The following is a 9,073-nucleotide window of genomic DNA, read 5'->3' as shown; positions in this document are numbered from 1 at the left end:
AGAGTGAGGCATATCCCTAACACAGCTCGGTGTGTGTTTTCCCCTGGGCTCGTGGGTATTGTGGCTACATGCCGGGCCCTTCCGGGATGTCTCAGGATCGGAGTTTGGGCTCTGTCTGGTGCCCACTGAGCACTCCGGCTCATCTTCTGGGATGCGGGGTATGTATTTTTGTGTGGACGTGCATGAGAGGTTGAGTGGGTGTGAGTGCCTGTTTTTCCTAGTGATTCTAATCATGGTGACACAGCCACCACCATTATCCGGGCGGTCTTCTCTTTCCACCACTCACAAGAGGAGACACTCTATCTGGGGGACTAATGTTTCTCCAGGCGCCACAGTTCATGGATCTGAGTGACCCATTCCAGCTGTTTCTGGCGGCAGCTCCGAAGCTGGCTGTGGCCCGGGTGGCAGGGTGGTTTACACCGTGGAAAATGTGTTCCTAATGGGGCAGCAGCTGCCACCGGCAAGAGCTTGAGGAGTTGATGTAATGAAAGAAATTGTTCTCTGCTGTTGGGTCTGGCAGTTTTCACCCATAATTGCAGATCTGCTGCTTCCTACAGGGGAGGTATTTGTTTGTTTAGATTCCTAGAAGCGGGTGAGGAGGTGGGGCTGGCCCAGTGAGAAAGTTAGGGAGTACTCCAGCCAGAAGCACGGTCACAGGATGCTCAGGACTTGAGTTGGATTTGAACGGGGCTGATTCTGGTCCCCGCTGCTGTCTGTGATGTTGCTGAAGAGCAGGACACGCGAGCTTCTCAGGACGCACCCCGTTGCAGGTGCTGTGGAATCTCGGAGGGTACAATGCGGGGGCCGGAGGGATTTTCAGAACTGCTATTTCATCATCAGACACCTCAGTGGCCAGCGATTTGGGTTACTGGCAGCATACCATGGGCCATTACCCAAGTTCAGTGAGGTTTCGTTTTCTTTAATTTAGCTTTTGACTTTTATCGAAATTATATATGTGTATTATTTAAACATTTCTTCAAGGCTTCTTACGAAAAGCAACTATTTCCCCTACCACCTCCCTCCCTGTTTCCTTTTCCCCAGAAGCGAGGACGTTTTAACTCTTTCTGTCGACTCTTGTCATCTTTTCGCCACACCTTTCAGTAACATATTGTTTCTCGATGTGACAGTTAGAGGAAAAATCTATTAGCATCCCACGATGGAAGATGAACATTTAGCTTCTTTCGAGACTGTCTCTCTTTCCAATGTCCACTGACATAAGCATTGCATTCCTGCCCCACGTCACAATTTCGGATAGAAACGAGGAAAAGGACGCAAGAAAGAAAATCCGGAAGCCCAGACGCCCCAAGCCAAGGGAAGATAAAACGATTTCTCAGTCAATGGTGGCAAATGTGGAGTTTGGGGCTACCGTTTCCCGCGTAAAGGATGCTTCGTGTGCGCAGACACCAAAGCCGTACGATGTATTCCGCAAGGCTGTGTGTTGGTAAAGTGCGTCTTTTCTCCCCTTATCTACCTAGCCCTTGCAATACTGAGTCGGGATAAGACGCACATTTTCCTCAGAGCTCAGGAGGCCTGGGAGAGAGAAGCAGGGGGGCACATAAATAATGGAAAAGCTATGGCAAATGCATTAGAAGTCAGCCATCTGTCCCTGCCACAGAACAGACTCATGAGAATATGATTCTGACCATGAGGTTCCAGAGAAGGAAAAGACACATTTACGTTTCTGACAGTCACTACACAAAGCATTGCGCTCGACGTAAGAGAAGGTGCTCAAAACATATTTATCTTCGATAGATGAAGCAGCTCATTTGGCGGATGGGTAAACTGAGGCGCAAAGAATCAAAACGACATGCTCTAGGTCAAACAGAAGATTAACAGCAAAGCTGGTAGCAGAACTCAGGCGCCCTTCCTCCCCCCACTTCGCCCCTTCTCCCCTAACGATATTTTGAGTATTACTCAGGCCACGTATAGTGTTAGGCACTAAGGTTTAAAAAGACAAAAGACCAGAGTCTGAGCCAGAGGAGCTAAGAGTCTTGTTGGGAGACAAGTAAACAGACAATTCAGAAGAATATGGGAGGGAGGTAAACTTCTGTATGTACTTTAGGAAGACACAGAAGGAGAATTAACTCCGATTAGGAATCGAGAAAGGCTTTCCAGAGAAAGTGATCATTGAGCTGGATCATGAAGGAAGAATGGACTTCAGCTAAGAACATGATCAGCCTTTCATCATGTGATCACTTGACAGAACGTGCAGGATTGGAGCGAGATTTCTGTGTTCATGTCAAGGAAACAAAACCATTAAGGAATGAAAAGCAAAAAAGGTACTTACATTTCTTATACAGGGAGAAAGAAGAAACATAGCAGTGATTGGAAGAATGTTTAACTGTAGGAGACACCGCCTTTGGCTTTGAGCTTCTTGATCCCAAGGCAAGAGGGAGAGCGGACTGGATCGCATAATTGTTTGTATCGCAATTGCATAAAAATACGATCTGCAGTGACTTTAGAGATTACATACTTGTTCAACTAGACGGAAGGGCCGTTGCTTTGGGTAATGGTGGTGTGGAGGATGCGAAGCCCAACCTGCTTCACGTTCCCACCCAAGTGCTGGTGTCGCACGTTGGGGAAGACGGCAAGTCACTGCCTTCATTTAAGTGCTTCCTTTCCCATCTGGTGAAACTGAGGCAGGCCAAAGAAGTGGATAAATTATCTTTGTAATTTAATAGTTAAGTGGCACTTGATTTTCATAAAAGTCACTAAAAATTGGTCAAACTCATTATCCAGAGATAAGCAGTGTTCACACTCAAAATGCACATACACATGCATATGCATATACAATTAATTAATTATTTATCTTTTTTTTTTTTTAAAGAAGCTTATACATGGTAAAGTTTTTTTTCTTTCTACTTTTTGATTTCCTTCACCCATTTCTTCCAACATCTGCCCACCACCTCTGATCAACACCAATCTGTTCTCTGTATTTACGAGCTATGTATATAAATATACATATATATCTTTTTAAAAAAAGATTTCCACATATGAGAGATCGTACTGTATTTCTCTTTCTCTGTCTGACTTATTTCACTTAGCACAATGCCCTCGAAGGCCAACCACGTTGTTGCAAATGGCAAGATTTCATTCCTTTTTATGGCATCTATCTATCTATCTATCTATCTATCTATCTATCTATCTATCTATCTATCATCTATCTATCTCACAATTTTTTTAGACATTCATCTGTCTATGGACACTTAGTTTATTTCCATGTCTTGGCTATGGTAAATAACGTTGCAATGAGCATGGGGTGCATGTATCTTTCCTAGTTAGTGTTTTCACTTTCTTTGAATAAATGCCTAGAAGTGGAACTGTGGGATCATATATATTAACTCTATTTTTGTCGAGGAAGCTCCATACTATTTCTCACGGTGGCTGTGCCAGTTTCCATCGCCACTAGCAGTGCGCCAACACCTGTTACTTCTTCACTCTTTGTTGATAACCATTCTGACAGGTGGGGGGTGGTATCTCATTGTGATTTTGATTTGTATTTCCCTAATGATTAATGATGTTGAGCATCCTTTCTTTTGCCTGTCGACCATCTTTACGCTTTCTCTGGGAAATATCTATTCAGATCTTTTACCTATTTTTAAATCAAATGGTTCGTTTTGTTTTGTTTTTGCTATTGAGTTGTATGATTTTGGATAATATCCAAAATTTTATATATTTTGGGTACTAGCCACTTATGTTATATATCTTTTTTTTTTTGCTTTTTTAACTTAACATATCATAAATACTTTATCATGATGTTAGAATTTTTTTCTGAAAACATGATTTTTAATATTTATATACAATATCATATGGACATATCACATAATAAGCTTATCTGAAAGATTGGCTGCATTTTCCTTCCAGGTAAAATCTGTTTAAAGTCATGCGCATCAGCCCAGCCTTTTGAGGGCTGGCAGAACAATCCAGAGAAATGTTCTAGTTTGGAGAGTTTGGCTGTAATTCCCACATGGTGCTATCTGGGCACAATGAACTCATAGTTTCCCAATTCCTCAGAGTGACTTCCATTATTTTGATAATTTCTGGCTCTGGCAGAATGAGGAGGCCTCCTCTCAGCTTGATTTCCACATCTCGGTTTATACAACTTGGCTCTCTGATTGGGCCAGAAACCTTCAGCTCTTTCCCGGTCAGCTGAGGAGCAAAGAGAAAGCCATGGACGGTTCCAGCACCGTTCGTCAACGTCCTCCAAAGGGGTTCTGCCTTTGCCAAAGAGGAAGTAGAATCTGTGCAATTTTAGAAGAGCCAACATGAAATCAATTCCTACAAGACTAACAAATTAGGAAACAATGAGGAAGGATGTTCAGAGAAATGACCTGGGGTCATTGCCAGGTCCTTAAAGTGCCTTCTGAATCATCAAAGAAAGATTGCATTACTACTAGGATAGTTATCATGTCAGGTTCAATTTATTATGTCTGGATGCTTTGAAAATTAATCATTTAAGTATGAGTATTTTATTATTTATTTATTATTTATATCCTGCTGACTTCAAAAATGAATCAGAGAGCATGCTCTATATATTTGTAATTTATTTGTATTTTTCTTAAAGTCACATGTACGTTGTTTTAACAACCAGAATCCACTGTTCTACCCCCTCACCTCCTGAGTTTGCTTCTCAAAGGCAACCGGTTTCAGCACTTTAACTTGGTACGCATGGTTTATTTTCATTTTCTACATGCATGTATTGGTATTTGTAAATTTATTAATGCTGGGCATTACCTCTATTGACTGTCAATGCACCTCTGGTTGATTACCATGTATTACTGACTCTTGATGGAGTACAACCAGAATGAGATATTACAGAATCAGAATCCAGGAAGAATATATTTAACCTTCAGCTTACTTTAGTAGAATGAGGATTTAAATCTCTTATAACTACACCCTTCACTTTCTCTCTTTCTATCCTCCCAATGTAATTACTTCACAATTTGTAGTTAAATCAATAGACAGTATTTACATTTTTACTATGAAAATTTGTTCACTGAAGAGCCAAGTACAGTATTAAGAATACTTTCCTTTTTTAAATATAATTTTTTTTTGTTTCTTCTGGAGCTAATAATTCTTTACATAAGACTATGTACATATTTTTAACTTTTTTAATCTTTAAGATTATCAATAGCTTTTTCTTTTTTCTTTTTTTGTGAGTACTTATATAAAGCAGATAATCTATCAGTTGCATTTTCCTACCTATAGAACTCCCTCCCATAAATCTTGTCTTCTGATCCAATTTGGACTTCTTTTAAAGCCTGATAAACAGCTGTCATCCTGGAAAGTGGTGGACTGCATGTTAAAACAATTTCGCTGTCCCTTCCTGGATGAGGATAATATTTCTAAGTCCCACTCATATCAGGCTTAGTCTTGTAACTTGCTTTGACCAATGAAATGTGAGTAGAAGTGGCACGTGTGTGTATGACTTCTGAGAAGAAATTTCAGGGCCAGAGTACGCTTTGCCATGATCTCTTTTTTCCTCTGCCATGGTGGCTGTCAACATTTCAGGCAGAGGATGCTCCATGAAGTCAGATCTGGAGTAAAGATGGCGTGGAACAAAGCCATACCCAACCTACAATGGACACGTAGCAAGAAATAAACCTTTGCAGTTGTAAGCCCCAGAATACAACCTAGCTTGTTTGGTCTGGGACATGTGACTTATCATTGCTGCCTTTCTATGTTGGCGATTCTGCTCTTAGTTTGCCTCTCTCTGTCTCTTTTATCTATTAACCTGTCTATTGTTTAATCCCTTGTTTTGATGGTGCCTTACCCATACTAGCTTCTTAAAAAAAGGCATACGGCATGTAACAGTTTTGAGTTCTTGAATAATAAAAAATTTCTTACTATATTTTCACATTATTAGCTAGTTTGGCTGAGTATAGACATCTATTTTGAAAATTATTTTCTCTCCGAAAGCTCTGGTTCTTTGTTTTTTAAATATTTTGTATTACTATTGAGAAGTCTGATGCCATTCCTTTAGATAAAACTTTATTTTTCTTACTTGGAAGCTTTTAAGATTTTTCTTTATCCCAATGTTTTGAAACTTTACGCTGATATAACTTACTATGTGTCTTTTTTCATTCCTTTTTTTTTTTTCTTGGTAAACTTTCAATCCTAGAGGTCATGTCTTTTCCTTCTAAAAAATTTTTTTTAAATTATGTCTTTAATAATTTCCTCCCCTCTATTTTCTCTTTCTGTAAATAATATTAGTCAGATGTTGAATATCCTGGATTGATTTTGACACTTTTTCTTTCCTGTCCTATTTTCCAACTATTTCCTATTAAAAAAAATATGATTCCTCCCTTCATTTTCCTATCTTCCTATTGAAATTTTGATTTTAGCTAAGCTGTCTCATGCAGGAGAATACAAAGGAGATGGCTTTGGGGAGTTAAAGTCACAACGGCTCCCTTTAAAATTTGTATGAACCTTGAAGTCACTGAGTTTAGTGTCTCCCCTCCCCAGTCCCACCCCCAATTTGACAGACGAAGATGATGATTTCCAGAAAGGAAAAGGACGTATCCACGGTAACGTAGTACCACTTCCTACTCCCAGGTCAGCTGCCTTTCCACCACACCGTTTTGCCTTTCCATCTTATCATAGCTAAAACCTTGTTTAAATTCTAAAAAGGGCACCTTTTAAATTACCTCTGAATGGGAGTAAACACCGAAAATTGTCTGGGACACCGTAAAAAAGTCCGTGATCGATGTAACGGTAAGCAAGTGTCATTTGGAGACCTGAAAACCTAGATACACTTCTCTCTGATTTACACTCTGATTTTGACATTTCATCTTTCTAGAACTTGGTGTCCTCATCTGCGAACTGAAGAGCTTCGAGTGGGTCATTGCTTTTCAAACTAAATTTCTCAGAACTTTAAAACTACATGGGTACTTTGCGTATCGACGGCCTGGGGAGGGGGCTGCACCAGAGATTTGCAGGGCTCTAGGCCTCATTCTAGTTCTATTTGAACAGTTCCACTTGGGTCTGTTTCACGTATTTGGTTTTCACGTAAGCTTTTATTGCAAAAACAGGGTTCTGTGGCTAAATGTTTGACAGCCACTGGACCAAACTTCTCAAGGTTTCCTTTGGGCCTAGTACTTTTTCTGCCTCTCTGGCTAGAGATGTTCTTTCAGAGATTCACCTAGACAGACTCAAATTTATACGCTGTTGAGCTCTCTGGAGTTCTTATAAATTAGGATGCACATTGAGGTAATTATCATTCTGGAATTTTAAGCACTTAAATACAAGTCAATCCTTATAACTCCTTTTTAAACCAATTGCCTTACTGTAGACATGGTCACTCAATATATTTTATTGAAAGCCAATAAAACAGGAAACTCGATACTGCCATTCTCTCTATCAGACAGTACAGACAGATTAAAGCCCGAATCTCAGCCATCATTTTGCTGGTAGGACCTTGCTTCTCTTCGCAGAGAGTCAAATTCTGGTTATCAGGCCAGGCACACAGGTAGACCCAACAGCTCTCATCTCCTTGGCTCTGGAAAGTCACAAAACAGACCAACTTTATAATCCCTTGTTTGGGAGCACAAAACTGGTTTTCTGCTCTGTTCGACCTATTTACTCATTATTAAAAAGAAAAATAGTTTTAAGCCAAACATTGCTATCAGGTGGTGAGGCTGGGAGTCATCAGATCAGTGTCAGAGTCTGGGATTAGGAAAGCCAAGATCAGCGGTGGATCTCAGAGGATCAGAGAGATAGCTTTTCCAGGGCACACTCTGAAAAAGAGCCTGGCAGCCAGGGGGACTAAGGCAGAGAATGGCTTTAAGACTGTAAAATCACAATGACCTTCCTAGAAAGCCCTTAGAGAGTATGTGATGGAAACTCCTTTGGATACGTGAAAAAATTAAAGTCTAGGAAGGACACCCCTAACCCACAGTCACCTGCAAGTTGGTATTTTATTGCTCCCAGTCTATGTTTGTGAGTCTTTGGGCGTCTCTGAACAGAGACTGGGCAGTCAAATGAGGTAAGCAACCAAGAACGTTTCCTTGAGGGGTGGAGGGTGAGGGGATTGTGTTTTTCTACTGCGGGCGATCCCTCCAGAGGCAGAAGCCGGCGCTCCACTGGCCAAACCCAGACCAAATTCATCACAATGTGAGACTCCCATCCCACACTGGACCAGGGACTTGGGATAGAATCCAGGGTATGTAGGAATTCCCTTCCTGCCTCCCCTGGCTCTCAGCTGGTACCAGTCTGTGCCCGTTGTTAAGTTTATCTTGAGTTGAAAATACCACTATACTCTAAACATTCAGTCCTTGGGCCATCTTTGTGCTGGAGCATTTCTGTTGTGTTTATTACTAATGGAGCACCCTGCCCTTTCTGAGGCTGACAGTCTGTGGCGCTTCCGATAGGGACAGGGAGCTCCCATGTATCATTTTACTTCTGTAAATAGTCATTCAATTAATGAGCATCCACCAAGAGAAGAAGATTCATTTCCAGCCTCCTAGGCCACAGGCTTTGGTTACAGGAAAATACAGGTCGTACAATGGATGAAATGAAGCTATCAACAGCCTGTAGGACAGCCTCAAGAGGGGTAACTGTCCCTGTCTTCTACAATTGTGGCCGGGAGCAATTTGCCCTTGAATCCAACATACGCCCCTAAATTGACAATTTCATTTCCCTCCCAGCCCGCCCCCTGCCCCAAAGATCTGCTGAACCGGCGAGTTCCATCCGAGAAGGCGGCAGGATAATAGGTAAGTTCCATCCATCCATCAGCGATAATAGTCACAGACACTCGCGAGGCCTTTTGTCTGCTGGTTTCCCTGAGGATGCAGGCTGGGGACCTGGGGTGTTTACACTGCCTTTGTGTGTGTATGCTTTTAAAATCGGTCCTCTTGTTTACTTTCCTGGCTTCGCCCAGGCTGTTTACTACCTTTGGAGGGGCCAGGCCACTAAGTCAACACCCATTAAGACCCAACATCAAAATGTCATAATGCGAATGAGCAGAATTAGGGAAGGCCAGGGACATTGGCTGCTCTGTTGGGTCCTGTTTAGTCTGAGGGTAATGAAGAGCTCACAGATGACCTGATTTCATTAAACTAGGTCAGATTCAGCT

Source organism: Pteropus medius, unplaced genomic scaffold (genome assembly GCF_902729225.1).
Source record: "Pteropus medius unplaced genomic scaffold, Ma_sr-lr_union100, whole genome shotgun sequence".
NCBI classification, from domain to species: domain Eukaryota; kingdom Metazoa; phylum Chordata; class Mammalia; order Chiroptera; family Pteropodidae; genus Pteropus; species Pteropus medius.
This window is presented reverse-complemented; position numbering follows the sequence as displayed.